Source organism: Vulpes vulpes, chromosome 6 (assembly GCF_048418805.1).
Source record: "Vulpes vulpes isolate BD-2025 chromosome 6, VulVul3, whole genome shotgun sequence".
NCBI lineage: Eukaryota > Metazoa > Chordata > Mammalia > Carnivora > Canidae > Vulpes > Vulpes vulpes.
This window is the reverse complement of record NC_132785.1, coordinates 16,363,917-16,381,165: the sequence shown is the minus strand read 5'-3', so window position 1 is coordinate 16,381,165 and position 17,249 is coordinate 16,363,917. Positions and strand designations below refer to the sequence as shown.

Here is a 17,249-nt window from a genome sequence, read left to right as displayed (position 1 = left end):
GCATCTTGAAATGATTATATAAGTAGGCCCTAAATCCAATAACAAGAATCCTTATAGGAAAGAAGCAGGGGTGTTCTCAGACAGAAACACAAAAGGAAGAGACATAGAGACACAGAGAAGGCCATGAGAAGATGAGGCAGATATGGAGTGATGAGGTCTCAAACCACAGATCACCAGCAACTCCCAGAAGTGGGAAAGAGTGAAGTAACTGATGTGGCCTCCGGGACAGCAAGAGTACATATTTCTGTTGTTTTAAGCCACCCGGTTTGAGGTACTTTGTTATAGCAGCCACAGCAAACTAATATTCTTATTATAAAATAATTATTTGGAAAGTATTGATTCAATAAGAATAATTTTTTGAAAACTAATCCCTTAGGATCTACACAGAAGTACATTTTCTATTCAAATTAAATACCTTGATTCATTAACTATCCCTGAATAAATTCCTTCTGTGATCTTGGTTTTTTAAAGTTTATAAACAATAAAGTACAAACTGTAGAGAGGTATAATAAAAAGCTGAAAGTGGCCCTTCCCCAATTCTCCTTCTAAAAAGTAAACACTATTAACAATCTTAGGCTTTGTATACCCTTGTAATATATATACACATAAATTGGACTGGAATTTAGAGGAAAATATTTGTTTGCTCATAAAAACAATCATTTTACACAAAAGTTTCAGAAGTAAATATTTTCATTTAAGAATATACTACAGTCAACTTTCAGTTCAAGCATAGCGGTGTCCCATCTCATCCTTTTAACATGCAAAGTATTCCCTCCACCTAGGAGCTATACCATAATTCAACAATTCGGGTTGTTTCTAATTTTATAGTAAAAATACTTTCTTGATTCCTGGTTGGCTCAGTTGGTAAAGTGTTTGCCTTCACCTCAGGTCATGATCCCAGGGCCCTGGAATCTAGGCCAGCATCAGGCTCCCTGTTCAGTGGGGAGCCTGCTCCTCCCTCCTACTTGTGCACATGCTCTCTCTCTCACTTGCCCTCTCTCTCTCAAATAAATAAATAAAATCTTTTAAAAAATACTTCCTCTGGTATATCTATAGACACACAATAGAGGATTATTAATATTCTCATAAGAGATATTTTTATAAGAGATATTAATATTCTTTTAAGAGCTATTTCTAAAAGTGGTGCTGCTGTGTTAGAGAAAGAAACTTCAAACTGACATATTTTGTGCTTCTGGAAATATTTAAATGTTTTAATAAAAATGATTGTTTATAAATAATTGCTAATTTTAAGAAACCTTACTTGATGAACAAATATCTCTAGAGTTTTGCAATTAAAAAAGCACTCTCAATGACTAAATAAGAATTTAGGTAAATGACATGATTCCTCCCTACTGTCTCTCAGAATCTTGTATATTAAAGTTTACATACTTGACTTCTGGGATTCCCATACCTATTAGGGCTGTGTGTATGTGTGTGCGTGTGTGTGCGTGAGTTGTTATCACCGTTTAAAAAGACAGGAATCAATATATGATCTTGAAGTGCCAGTTCTAATTATTATGGAGTAAGACTGTACTGGACATATGACACCTTCTGCTCCCTGCAGAAAATCACCAAAAAGGTTGAAAAAAAATAGAAAAATCAACTCCAGCTACTGCAAGCAAGCAGAAAATACTGGTGGGAAATGCATGTTCACTTGGAATGTGAAAGACCAGGAGCTACAAGTAACTTCTGTCTCCGGTGCTTTAAGTCTAGGACAGAGTGCAGTCTAAAGGGCAGACCAGTAGCAGGTGTGCACAAGGACATACTGATAATCTTTCTGCTCTGAGGAGCAGAAAAAGGAAGTAAGGGAACCAGAAGCACTGAAGAGTGTAGAAGAATCTGGTAAGAGAAAGACCCAAAGAGGGGACCTGCAGACTCTGTCTACCCATCTCTCTGATGACCTCAGAATGACCCATGTGCAGAACACTCACAACAACCCACCTAAAGACAAAAGATTTGATCAGAGAATGGAATTGCTGTACAAAATAAGACTCTACAGTTCATACCCAGAGAAAAAAGGTGCCATGTACAACTTAGGAAACAATATCATCAGTGAAAAGCAACAGAACCAAAATCTCCAACAATTAACAACTCATAATACCCAGAATATAATCCAAAATTACCTAACAGACAAGGAACCAAAAAATGAAACACATTCCCTAGAAAAAAGAAAATCAATAAAATTTGATCCCAAGATGAACCAAATGTTGGAATCAAAAGAAGAATATTAAAATAAATATTGTAACTATTCTTAATTAAGAAAAACTGCTTTCAATACATTAAGGGATGATCTTTTCAGTTGAGAGACAGAAATTATTAAAAAATCAAGTGAAGGGATTCCTGGGTGGCTCAGCAGATTAGCACCTGCCTTCAGCCCAGGGTGTGATTCTGGAGTCCCGGGACTGAGTCCCATATTGGGCTCCCTGCATGGAGCCTGCTTCTCCCTCTGTCTGTGTCTCTACCTCTCTCTCTCTCCGTGACTCTCATGAATAAATAAATAAAATCTTAAAAAAAAGTATCAAGTGAAAGTTCTAGAATGGAAAACTATTTCTGAAATAAAATGAAATTAACAGCAAGATGAACACGTGGAAAGAGTAAGTGAATGATAAGACAAACGTTGCAATATTTCTATATTTTACATAAAGTAGTATACTATTAACAGTAAGTACACTATGAAAAGTTAAGGATATTATATAATATAATCCTTAGGAAAACCACTATAAAAATGATGCAAAAGAGAAATGACAGCATATATCTACACAAAATGTGTACATGAATATTCAAAGTATCATTATTTATAACTGCAAAAACTATAAGTAATCCAAAAGTCCATTGACTGATGAATGGACTTCATTAAGATTGTAATATAATTATATCACAATAAAAAAAAAACAAAAATACACACGATGGTATATGTGAATCTCAAAAACATGATCTCAAGTAAAAGAAGGCAACATACAAAAGACTATACAGTGTATGATTCCATTTAGATAAAATTTTGGAAAAAGCAAAACTATTTGACAGAAAGCAGATCAGCATTGGCCTGGGGTTGGAGTGAGGAAGGGCATCAAGTACAAAGGAGCTTGAAGGTGGGAAATCCATTTACACAACTAAATATATTACCAATCCATCAAACTGTACTTTTAAAATTGGTGAATTTAATTGTAAGTAAACAATACCTTAGTAAACATAAGAAAGGAGAGAAAGAGAGGATCAGAATTTCAGAAAAGTTTGCTAATATACTAATGATACACAGTAAGTGGCAACAATGGATAAAACAAAAGCCTTTGAATCCTTACTCCAGTCTTTACAGCATGCCAGAGTTACCTTACAGCTTCTTTTTTTATTTTTTTTTTAAAGATTTTATTTGTTTATTCATGAGAGACACAGAGAGAGAGTGTCAGAGACACAGGCAGAGGGAAAAGCAGGTTCCATGCAGGGACCCCAATGTGGGACTAGATTCTGGGACTCCAGGACCACGCCCTGAACTAAAGGCAGGCGCTACACTGCTGAGTCACCCAGGGATCCCTACAGCTTCTTTTTTTAATTGAAAATCATGATGAACAAATTCAAAATATAAAAACTTAATCAACAAGATACAAGCCTAAAATTAAATACAATCAGAAATGATCTACATGTTTAAAATAATAAGGTAACCATGCTAAAATAAAAAAAAACTAAACCAGTAAACATTAAATTAAGCATTTACATTAAACATTAAAAACTAAACCAATCTTGAACTCTAGTAGGTTTCTTTTTCCACAGTGGTATAGACATAGCAACTCTGAAATTACTTTGAGCAAATGAATAAATACACTGATGATGTTAGGAATCAGGGTTCTCACTGTTGGAGATGGGAGAAATAAATATAGACGGTAGAAGGCTAGAAATAAACATCTGGTGTTGGACTAGAAATAGAAGTTTCAGGATAAACTCATGATTTTATATTTATATATCAACTTATTCATTCTATGTGTGGATTGTCCAGAAACAGCACTGCCTCATGTAATAGTTACATTTTCATTAATCTCATCCTGAAAGAAGCCTTGATATGACTTTTAATTTTAAAAGGGCAAGAAGACATTTTTAAAATAATATCTGGCATATAAAACTTAAGAACTGTTATAGATTACTAAAATCCGAACATTTATAAGCACAAGGCCATCACCATTTTCCAATAAAAACATTTTCACACTTTAAAGATGTACATGTCAACAAAGATGATATTTAATCAAATAATAGTCACAAATAAATATGAAACATATGTTAATAACAATAAAATGAATAAAAGTAAGACTGGCAAGAAGTCAGGTTATTTGGGGAACTATTATTTTAAAAACATGCCTATACAAAAAATGTATGTTGATAAAATCGTATATTGTGAATCTATTTTTTTTAACTTTCACAATTCAGGAAATATAAAACTCGTATTTTGGCAGTACATTCATCTGGCAATAATGTTAAATAAAGAGTCAGACCTTCTCATTTTATCTGTCAAAAAATCTGAAACTTCATTGCCAATGTATATAGACACAAATATAGTTTCTAGTGTGTGTAACAGCACTCATATGCCAATTAGGTTACAAGAATTTGGCCTTTTACAGGACCAAAAACATTAACAAATAATTTTTTTAAGTTTCCTTAAAGCTAATTCACTTTCATGAATTATTTTTTCCTTCCCTCAGCAAAATTTTTATTTGAGACTTATTTGGCACTACAAATAATGCAAAGTTAAAAGTTCAGACCCATCTTCAAGATGTCTATGTCCAGTGAACTGGCAGACATGACAGCAAAAAGCTATAATAAAAGGAAACAAAAATATTCTAATGTACCCTGTATGAATAAAATGAATTGGGTAATTAGGTCTGCAGAGTAGGCTCTAAGGAGGAAGTGTGGTATCATGGGCTGAGATTAGAAACAACATAACCAACTATCACTTATTTCTTTGAATGATAAATCTTGCATGAGGGCAAAAAGCTCAGAGTTGGGCATCTCAGGTGGATCAGCGGTTTAGCGCTGCCTTCAGCCCAGGGAGCAATCCTGGAGACCTGGGATCAAGTCCCACGTCAGCCTCCTGCATGGAGCCTACTTCTCCCTCTGCCTGTGTCTCTGCCTCTCTCTCTCTCTCATGAATAAATAAAATCTTAAAAAAAAAAAAAAAAAAGCTCAGAGTTGTGAAATAAGCGAATTGTGCAGTCAAAAATATTTTCTATATCTAAATTGTAGCATCAGTAATACATTCTACACTGCAGTGTTAAACTGTTAAGTAGCATCATAAAGTCTTTAATAAGTCAAAAAGTTTCGTTTGTTAATTTTATACCTTTCTTAACAGGTTTTTTTTTTCTTATTTGACAAATAAGAAATGTCTTACATCATCTGTCTTAATAAAAAAAAGATCTCACTTATAATTGAGGCATGTTAATACAATTCTATGGTAGTTGATTATTATTCTACAAAAACCAGTAGATCATCATTTGCCAAAACGACCAATGTCAGAATCAAATAATTCAGGCTTCACCATTTTGCCCTTTAAGAAAGTCACAAGACAAGCTAAGTAACATATTAAATGATCTAAAGAGTCCTTCAATCAACAACCTGTTTTCTTTTCTTTTTTTAATATACAGAGTTAATTAGATGAGGGAATTTAACTTTGCCATTAACATCCTCAGAACATATTTTATATTAGCATATTAGTATGAGGATTGAACACTATTTGTAAGTAACCCTTAAAGTCTCAACATAATAATGTGTAATTTTGCTAAATCACAAATTTGAAGTCCATCCGCTGAGTGGCTGCCTTACAGGAATGAGTTACAGAAGAATTCTGCCAACCACCAGATCTCCACATCTCAGGACAGCTTTTCAGTACTTCATAGTGGTATTCACACAGAATCAGGCCACATCTTTCACCAATACCAGAGGTAGGCTATAATTCTTGTACACGTGGAAAATACATTATAAGCATCATAGCTATTTCCTTGTATCACAAAATGAAAATATTAAGTAACATGGTGTAATAAATTAGGTCACATGCATAATTAAACTCAGGATGCCTTACATTAATATATAATAATAGCAGCCAACACTGCTTATTATGTGCTAGACATCATTCTAAGTGCTTTGTTTATATTAACTTATTTAATCCTCACAACAACCCTATGAGGTATGTACTGGTATTATACATTTTACAGATGAAGAACCTCAAATACGAAGAGCTTAACTGAACTTGTTCGTGGACACACAACTTACGAAAGACAGAGCTAGCATGCTAACCCAGGAGAGTGGTCCCAGTCTATGCTCTGAGTAACTGCGCTTAAACTCAGAGTAAAAAAAAAAATGCTCACAGTTCAACAACCTGTGAAACTTCAAACCTAACCTTCAAAACCTTCAAAACTAACTCAGTGTGACCTGTGCTGTGCCTCAGGTCAGTCATCTATAAAATAAGAGACAATCTTAAAGTCCATCTGGGTCTGAGTCATTAAAGATTTCTAAAGTCATAATAGGCCTTTCCTAGCTTCCAACAACTATCAGTCCACCTTTCCAGGCTTGCTGATCCTTTCCCTTTGTTTCTTAAACCATTTCCCTGAAAGTACCTCATCATGCCACCCTAAAACTTGAATTTTACCAGTCAGGATAACATTGTGAGAAGCTTTGCTTTTGCAAAGAAAGTCTTTCCTCAGACCGCTTCCTTTTCTTTAACTATCTTGTGGATAAACTAGGAACATTTTGGCTGTGTACAACAGAAAACCAGACAGGAGGGGAGCAAACTGGAGGCTGAGACATGACTAGGAAGCTACTACGAGGAAGCTAAACCCAAATCAGAGATGAAAATGATCTAGAATAGGGCATTGACAAGGAGGACACAGATAAGCAGCAAGAGGCAAAGGCATTTATTTTTTAAATTATTTATTTATTTATTTATTTATTTATTTATTTATTTATTTATGCAAAAGGCATTTAGAGATGAAATCCTATAGTACCTGGTAACTCAGGGGAAATGAGGGAGAGTGAGAATGCTGAGAGTTAATACTGAGAAGTAGTTTTGGAGGAAAGATGATGAGTTCAGTTTGAGGCAGGTCTGATTTGATGTGTCTGCAAGAAGGCCAAGTGGACATGCCCTGCAGGCAGCAGACTTTTAAAGAGTTGTCTGAGCTGGAGATAAACAGAAAATAAGAGGAGGGGAGAAACAGAAGAGAAAAATGGCTGATGTTCTCTTACTGGCCCCACCCCATACTCAATGGCATACACTCAAAGTCTGGCAGCCAGATATTTGCCACATAAAATAAACACAAAAACAAGAACGAAAAGGAGAAGAGAACAGAAGAGAAGAGAAGAGAAGAGAAGAGAAGAGAAGAGAAGAGAACATACATGCAGGTTTTTCTTTAAAGAAGCCAAATGGTTTCTTCAGGAAGAACCAAGATGGGAGGGTTGGGGTGACTGGCACTGAGGGGGGCACTTGAGGGGATGAGCACTGGGTGATATGCTGTATGTTGACAAATTGAACTCCAATAAAAAAAAATAAAAAAATAAAAACCAAGATGGCAAATAAGGACACTGCATACCACAAAACAAACAAACTCACCCCACTGTAACATTTACAAGTCCTAAAGTGAGTTATTAAGTAATCCACTTGGTCACTCCAGAGCAAAGCTTTTTAGTCTAAGAGTCCCTTCCAGGTATACAGAGTTTTTCTCCTGGCTCATTTTAATCTGTGAACTAGGGACGCCTGGGTGGCTCAGCGGTTGTGCATCTGCCTTTGGCTCAGGGCATGATCCCGGAGTTCTGGGATCGAGTTCCACATCGGGCTCTCTGCATGGAGCCTGCTTCTCCCTATGCCCGTGTCTCTGCCTCTCTCTCTCTCTCTCTCTCTGTGTCTCTCATAATTAAATAAATAAAATCTTTAAAAAAATAATCTGTGAACTAATAACCAAACACCAGGGACAACTGGGAAAAGCCTATATATATATATATATATATAACATGAAACAGAGACCAAAACCAACAAACAGAAAAAAAAAAAAAAGAGGAAAGAGAAATAATTCAGAAGGGGAAAGGATCTCTGATTATTTCCCCTAGAGTCAAAAGATCAAAGAAAAACAGAGCATAATGAAAAATATTAAAGCATCCACTAAAGAAGACTCCATAAAGAGAAGGGTAGGGTATCATGAAAAAATATTAAAGAAAAAGGGGGTTCCTATAAATTAAAAATATTTAGCAAAATTAAAAACCCAATAGTTAAGTTTGGAAAAAGTCAAGGAAATCATTCAGGAAGTAAAACAAAAAAAATACAAGATAAGAGAATAAAGTAAAAGAACTACTGAATTGTTCACTTTGAAATGGCTAACTTTATGTTATGTAAACTTTATCTCAATAAATTATTTTTTAAAAAGAAGTTAAAACTGGCTAATAACTTAAAATCAAAGGTTCACTCTTTCAAGCATCAGACATGAGTGGATCCTGGGGCTGTAGATTATGATTTTGAGAAGCTTGATAGGGGCAGCCCTGGTGGCCCAGCGGTTTAGTGCCGTCTTAGCCCAGGGCATGATCCTGGAGACCCGGGTCGAGTCCCATGTCGGGCTCCCTGCATGGAGCCTGCTTCTCCCTCTGCCTGTGTCTCTGCCCCTCTCTCTCTCTCTGTGTGTGTCTCGAATGAATGAATGAATGAATGAATGAATAAAATCTTTAAAAAAAAAAATAGAAAAGCTTGATAGTTTCAAAGAGCAAGATAAAACTATAGGTCCAGGATACAAAGTACTCAAAGGAAAACAAAATGCAAAAATATATCAAGAGAAATTGTTTTAAAATCATGATTTTAAAAGTTAAAAATTTTTAATTTATTTCCTATAACCCAATTCCAACTCTAGGTAAGCAATCTTGATACAAACCTGAAACACAAGTACAAAGAGATATATAAGGATGCTTCACAACACAACACTGTTTATAATAAATAGCATAAAAATTAGAAATGGGCTCTCTGCTCCTCCCCATTCAACAGACAGCTGCATCTTCTGGTGCAGTGCCAGCCGTGTCCCCGAGACATGATGGTGAAGGTCGGAGTGAACGGATTTGGCCGTATTGGGCACCTGGTCACCAGGGCTGCTTTTAACTCTGGCAAAGTGGATATTGTCGCCATCAATGACCCCTTCATTGATCTCAACTACATGGTGTACATGTTCCAGTATGATTCTACCCACAGCAAATTCCACGGCATAGTCAAGGCTGAGAACGGGAAACCTGTCATCAACGGGAAGTCCATCTCCATCTTCCAGGAGCGAGATCCCACCAACTTCAAATGGGGTGATGCTGGTGCTGAGTATGTTGTGGAGTCCACTGGGGTCTTCACCACCATGGAGAAGGCTGGGGCTCACTTGAAGGGTGGGGCCAAGAGGGTCATCATCTCTACTCCTTCTGCTGATGGGCGTGAACCACGAGAAGTATGACAACTCCCTCAAGATTGTCAGCAATGCCTCCTGCACCACCAACTGCTTGGCTCCTGTAGCCAAAGTCATCCATGACCACCTTCGGCATCATGGAGGGCCTCATGACCACCATCCATGCCATCACTGCCACCCAGAAGACTGTGGACGGCCCCTCTGGGAAGCTGTGGCATGATGGCCGAGGGGCTGCCCAGAACATCATCCCTGCTTCCACTGGCGCCGCCAAGGCTGTGGGCAAGGTTATCCCTGAGCTGAACGGGAAGCTCATTGGCATGGCCTTCCGTGTCCCCACCCCCAATGTGTCAGTTGTGGATCTGACCTGCTACCTGGAGAAAGCTGCCAAATATGATGACATCAAGAAGGTAGTGAAGCAGGCATCGGAGGGCCCCCTCAAGGGCATCCTGGGCTACACTGAGGACCAGGTTGTCTCCTGCGACTTCAACAGTGACACCCACTCTTCCACCTTTGACGCCGGGGCTGGCATTGCCCTCAGTGACCATTTCATCAAGCTCATTTCCTGGTATGACAATGAATTCGGCTAAAGCAACTGGGTGGTGGACCTCATGGTCCACATGGCCTTCAAGGGTAAGAGCCTCCTGGACCACCAGCCCCAGCAAGAACAAGAGGAAGAGAGAGGCCCTCAGCTGCTGGGGAGTCCCTGCCCCAACTTAATCCCCCAACACACTGAGAATCTCCTGATCTCCGATTTACATCTTAGACCCCGAGGAAGGGGAGGGGCTTGGGGCTTGAGCCCTACCTTGCCATGTACCATCAATAAAGTATACTGTACCCCCAAAAGAAAAAAAAATTAGAAATGATCTAAATTGTCAATCCATATGGGAATGGATAAATAAAATGTGAATAAAGTGTGCAGTATATTCCCTCAGTTTCTACTACGTAGCAGTTAAAAACAAACTATGTTGATTCACTTAAGAAATATATATTGAGTGCCAGCTATATGTCAGATACTGTTCTAGGTGCTGGTGATTCCACAATGAGCAAGACAAAGTCCTTGCCTTAAGAGAGCTTACAAATATATCTACATATATCAACATGGACATAGAACAGAAAGAATAAGCTGTGCAATAGTAACTATATAAATTCTTAAATTATTCACTAAGTAATCCTACATATTATTTATGTATACATATAGGTAAATGTTTTTTTAAATCACCTTAGAGAATACATACAAAAATTACAGCAGGGTTCCTTCTGAAAAAGGAATGACAGATAGAGGACTGAAGATGTGAATCAAAAAGAACTATTTGAAATTTCTGTTTTTATTAGGAAAAAAAAAAGTCAACGTACCAACTAATAACAGTCAATTCTGGGTATTTGCAACATCAGTAGTTATTTTATTAATCTCTGTGCTTTATTTACTGCCAAAAAGTAAGAGAACCTAAAGAAATAATCCAGAGGGTCCTATATCTAGTTAAAATAGGTTCTAAAAAGAGAAGAGTATAGAGGAAATTAACAAGGGAAAAAAAAAAGGATAATTTCCCAAAGCTAAAAATATAAATAATGACACTGGAAGAACTCAGTAAAAAAGAAAAGTTCCCAAAACAATAAATGGAAGAAAAAATACCCAGATTCTTAACTGTGAATTTTCAGGATACCAGAGATATAAAAAAGGACTCTAAAAAGGTTATAGTCAGTAAATAAGGAAGGAAAAACAAAGAACAAAGAAGAATGAGCCTGGCACCAGACTTTTTATGGTTAATGTCCTCAAAATTATGAAAAAAAAATGATTTCCACTTCTAATTCTACAACTATCCAAAATATCACTCAGGTGTGAGGACAAAATAAATATAATTTCAGATATGGAATGGGCAAGAAAATTTACTTTTATCCATGCATTCATAGGAAATTAAACTACATAAGGATGTGAACTAACAAGGAAATGGAATAAACTAAAAAAGAAAATGAATCTGACACAAGAAAATGATAAATTGAAATCTCAAAAGAGAGATGTACAGCAGAACTTTTAAAAAAAATCACTTCAGATTAGAAAAAGAATGGAACACTTCAGAAGGGAGCAGCGGGGAGGGGGGCTGGGGAAGGGAGACACAAGGGGAAGAAGGCATTCCACACTTGTGATCATTTTTTTTTCTCGATCTTACATATTAACATTTTGGGTTAGATGATTCTTATCTTAGGGGACTGCTTTGTACAGTGTAGGATGTTTAACAGCATTCTTAGGCTCTACACACTAGATGCCAGTGGCACACCCCAAGTTGTGACAACCAAAAAGGTCTCCAGACATTACCAAGTATGCAGGGGCATGGAAAGATGTTGGGAATATGAAGGTAATTGTCAGAACAGGCAGAAGGAAGGAAATAAAGTTGAGATGAGGATAAAGATGATGATGTTGATAACAAGATAACAAGGATGACAAATAAATATTGTCTTTAAATGCCAGCTATGTTAATTAGATGTCATTTAATTGTCATAATAATCCCCCATATTATTTTATCTCTATTTTACAAATAAAATGGAGATTAATTATCCTACGTGAAGTTATACAGTTAGTAAACAATGGAATGGTATTTGAGAGAAATGGCAAACTAAGTAAAAAAGCGGCTAGAGGAAGTTCCACTATTCTATTAGCTTGCCCTAGGAACAATGTAAGTCTTGATTTATGATTTCAAAGCTATCTTCTATGTCATACCATAAAGGACTTGAGAGCAGAAGAAAATAAAGCAGAGAGGTAAATGAAAGAAGAAAACTGGAAGGAAATTTACAATTCCATAACTGTATTTATGGCAGATACAGAAAAAAAAAATCACATAGTTCTTCAATGTTTTTTGTAAAAGGAATAGAGACTCTAGTTATCTAAGGCCACTTATAACTGGGTCAATATAATCCTAAGGGGGGGAAAAAAGGAAGAAAAAGGCTTACTGGGCCTGTATTTTGTTAAAATAAAATAAATAAAAAGTTTATTTTATAGTTTATTTTATAAAATTTAGTTTTTATTTAGTTTAATGGCAAATATGTACTCATTGAAAGAACTTGCTCTACTTTAATCCCATGGATTGAGCATTTTAACAGTTAGAAAAGCTTAATACCTTCTGGCAACCTAAAAATTCTTCTCCTCTCTTCCACTCTCCAGTCATTTATAAAAATATAAAAATAGCAAACAAACAAAACTTGTGCTGGCACCTATTCCTAGAAGATTGCACTTTATATTTTTTACCTTTCTCTGATTAAACAAATAGCTATTCATTGCTATTTGCTACATATCTGAAATGGTTAGCTTTTCATTTTTATAATTAAGATAAACTAAAATTTTTGTATTAGAATCTCATATCTTAAAAATTAATATCAAAGTCCAACTTTTATGAAGAAGTACAATTTTGCTGCATAAAATAACTCAAAGAAAAACATTATTCATGACTACTAATCTATGTTCTAATTAAATAACCCACTACATACACAGTATTATCAACATTTAGTTAATGTCAATGCAACATAAATTAAATCCATTTATATATGTAATCTCATTTATGTTACAGGAGAAACAAATACAAATAATTAGCACCTCAGAGAAATAATCTATCTCTCTAAACATTTTAAAATTCAAATGAAGTCTGAAAAAATAAGATAGCCAGAGCAGACTAAAAATTACAAAGTGGAAATCTAAAGACTATAAACATTGCACTAAAAACAAATAAAAGTGCAATAGCTTCAGATAACCAGGAATTACACTCGACCGAATTATGGCCAGCTAGAACACAGCCATATTTTCCCATAAGTAAAATAAAGGAGTTGGACTACATGACCATTTAGTCTCCAACTCAGCATCTCCATGTCATGATTATCAAGGTACATTCAATAGAATCTTTCTTTGCTCAGTGATATTTCAGGACAATAGAATCTTTCTTTGCTCAGTGATATTTCAGGACAATGAGTTACCTCTTATTACTTCAAATTAAGAATAGACACAGTCAATATACTACCTCAAGTGTACAAAACTTGTAATATTGGGGCGCCTAGTTGGTGAAGTCAGTTAAGCATTTGATCTCAGGGTCATGAGCCCTACATCTGGCTCCATGCTCACTCAGTGCAGAGTCTGCTTGGGACTCTCTCGTCCTTTCCCCTGTCCCTCCCTCCCATGTGCATGCTCTATCTCTCTAAGATAAACAAATAGATCTTTTTAACATTAAAAAAAAACTTGTAATATTAATGGAAATTATAAGGATAATTTAAAGTCAAAGAAGAATGATTCATTGGTTATTAATTCCACATTTTTCTCAGGGGAAGAGAGAAAGTTCTATAAAATTAGAAATAGCAAGAAAAGAAAGTTTTATAAAAGCAGCAAGAAACCATTATCCTCAACTGTTCAAAACAAACTGGATAACTACAAATTCATAGGTTTTTTTTATAATAAATTTATTTTTTATTGGTGTTCAATTTGCCAACATACAGAATAACACCCAGTGCTCATCCCGTCAAGTGCCCCCCTCAGTGCCTGTCACCCATTCACCCCCACCCCCCGCCCTCCTCCCCTTCCACCACCCCTAGTTCATTTCCCAGAGTTAGGAGTCTTTATGTTCTGTCTCCCTTTCTGATACTTCCCACACATTTCTTCTCCCTTCCCTTATATTCCCTTTCACTATTATTTATATTCCCCAAATGAATGAGAACATATGCTTGTCCTTCTCCGATTTTTAAAGCCATTAGAGAACTGAGGCCACAAAGAAACTTCCATGAATAAAATTCTAGAAAATGACTAGTCCTTCATAGAAGAGAAGAGATCCACAGTAATTCCATCCTTAGTAAAAAGTAAGAGGAATTTAACACACTTTGAGTAAGGATAAATCACCCATACTTTTAACAGACTTTATAGCCACATATAGTCTAGCCTCACAGATTAGAATCCCAAGGATTTCCAGTCATAAGCAAGTCTTCAACTATATGCCATCTCACACTAGTCTTCACCAATTACTCAGGTATTGTTGGCCAAAAGCTAGAATGTGGGGGAAGGTGGGGGGAAAGACAGGGAGAGAGGGAGAAAAAGAGAGATCCATCAGATTTATTCTGGACTTTCAGCCACAGAAGGATGAGTCCAGAGTAGGGAATCTGAGAGGTACCCTCTGAACACACCAGGCTTTCAGCTACAAATGACTATAGGCAAGGAGGGAGAGAAAAAAGAACTTCTCATCTCCCCCTACCTTCCCCACTCTTGAATCTCCAGGTACTCAAAGTTTTCAACTAGAGGGAGTAAGGCAGGAGCTGAAAGTAACCATTCCAAATCACTCCAGGCTTTAACAGGAAAGACCCAACAGGGCTGAAAGAGGCATAAAAAGCAGAATATGAATCATGAGTCTGACAAGTTATACAGCTAAACAGAGAGAAACAGAACTCCCACAGTTTTAAAGCTGGCAGCTTAGCTATGAAGCAAGAGTAGATTCCTGGAATTTGCCAGTGTTTGGATTCCAGGTCCTATTAAAGAGAAAGTTGTGACCCTACCCTCACAGCACCTGAACCATTGGTGATCTGCCACAAACTAAAACTAAAAAAAAAAAAAAAAAAAAAAAGCCACAATAACCACCAACCTGATTAACTTATCTCTCCTTACCCCTACAACTCCAGATTTAGAATGGCATGAAAATGAGTATTATTTATTTCATTCTCTACAGTTGTTTTGTATAAGAACAATGCAATAAAAGATTACATGGCATACCATAAAGCAAAAGTTGATGCAACAATCAAAAGACAAAAAGAGTAGAAGCAGAGCAGAGGTGAGTGAAATGTCAAAACTGGTAGGCACTTGAAACTGGCTATGCTATAAATAAAAAGGCATGGAAGAATTAAACAACAAGCAGGAAGTGAGGAGGAAATTCAAAGAGTATGTAAATTATAAAAAAATAGAAATGTTAAAAATGAAAAAATACAGGATCAGACATAAAGAATTCAATAAATAGGCTTTATAGCAGACACAAAAGAGTAAAGGGTTAGTGAATTTGAACATAGGTTAAAAAAGAAGTAGCTAAATTAAAAAAAAAGAAATTAAAAAATAACAGAATGGAAAATCCAAGATAACCAAGTCTAACATGGAGTGTCAGTAGAGTCCTAAAAAGAAATGAGAAAGAATAAGGCAGAGAAAACATACAAAAAGATAATGTCTACATAATTTCCAAAATTGATCAAAGATACCAAACCAAAGATGCAATAGCTCAACAAACCTCACAGTAACTAAATACAAAGAAAATCACAGCAAGGCACATTACATTCAAACTGATAGTGAAAAAAATAGAAACAAATTCTAATAGCAGTGAGAGAATAAAGACACATTACGTACTGAGGAAAAATATAAGAATTTCTATTAACTTTTCTTCAGAAACAACTCATTTTAAAGCCACATCTTGGGGTACCTGGGTGGCTCAGTTGGTTGAGCTTCCAACTCTTGATTTTGCCTCACGTCATGATCCCAGGGTTGTGAGACTGAGCCCTGCGTCAGGCTCCCTGCTGGGTATGGAGTCTACTTATGATTCTGTCTCTTCCTGTCCCTCTGCCCCTCTCCCCACCACACAAAAAGGTTGAAAGAGAAAATAAAGCCACATTTAAAAAAAGGAAAGAGTCAATCTATTAATCTATATCCAGAAAAAATATCCTTCAAAAAGGAAAATGAAATAAATTCCTAGATCAAAGCCTGAGAGAATTCATCACACACACAATACAAGAAATGCTAACATTAATTATTAGTCATAAGCAAAATAATATAAGATGAAACCATAGGAAAGAATTAAAAGTATCTGAAATGGTAAATACAGAAAACCTTTTTTTTAAGATTTTATCTATTTATTTGACAGACAGAGAGCACACAAGAAGGGGGGAGTGGCAGGCAGAGGGAGAGGGAGAAACAGACTCTGAGGTGAGCAAGGAGCCCAACATGAGGCTCTAGCTCAGGACCCCGGGATCATGACCTGACCTGAAATCAGAGGCTTAACCACCTGAGCCACTCAAGTGCTACCAATATAGAAAATCTTTTAAACTACCTTTGCATATATATGCAAATTTCTTTAAGACTATAGATTGTTTAAAGTGAAATTAAAAATACTACGAAAAATCAGAAGGACAACAGGCAGGCAGGAATAAATAAAATTACACTGCTGTAAAAGTCTTACATTGCTCATGAAGTATTATTATTTGAAGGCAGACTGTGATAATGTAAAGATTCACACTGTAATCTCCAGAAAAGGAGCCATTTTTAAAATGGCACTACGAAGTATAATGAAAGTCAACATAGGAGACAAAACAGTACACTAAAAATTACATGCTGCACCAAAAAGAAGGCTGAAAAAGAAGGCACAAAGAACAAATGGAATAAAGAGTAAACAAATAAAATGGGAGACTAAAATAAGCCACACTAACAATTATATTAAATAATGAATTAAACACTCCAGACTTTCAACTACTAAAAGCAGGAAGTGGAGCTAAAGAATTTAGAGAAGTCTGCTGAGATGCTCATGTTGCTCAGTAACCAGAACTAGGAAAAAGCACTGGAAGGCATTCTCAGCCTTTAGCCTCGCAGGCTGAAGAGAGGGAGCAGGACAAGACTGTCCTCTACCATAGTTACACCAATCTACATTCATGATAGCAACTTAGGAGAGTGTTTCATCACAATCTTGCCAACAGAATATGTCACATATTTAAAAATTTTTGCCACCCTATGGGTGTTCTAGGATATCCCAGTGTCACTTTAATTTGCATGTTTAAGAATCATTTTTCTCTTTTTGTGTGTGAATTGCCCTTCCCACATTTTCTTCTACTATGTGTATGATTTCAAGCAGACTATGTAATCAATTTGGA

The 17,249-nt window shown here is 36.2% G+C and overlaps 1 protein-coding gene and 1 pseudogene across 14 annotated transcripts in view; one reads left to right on the top strand and one right to left on the bottom strand.

Moving 5' to 3' along the window:
• The window catches only part of TDRD3 (tudor domain containing 3), a 160,902-nt gene that overhangs the window by 116,897 nt on the left and 26,756 nt on the right, over positions 1–17,249 (bottom strand). The window lies entirely within an intron of this gene.
• LOC140599213 (glyceraldehyde-3-phosphate dehydrogenase pseudogene) lies at positions 9,036–9,994 on the top strand (annotated as a pseudogene).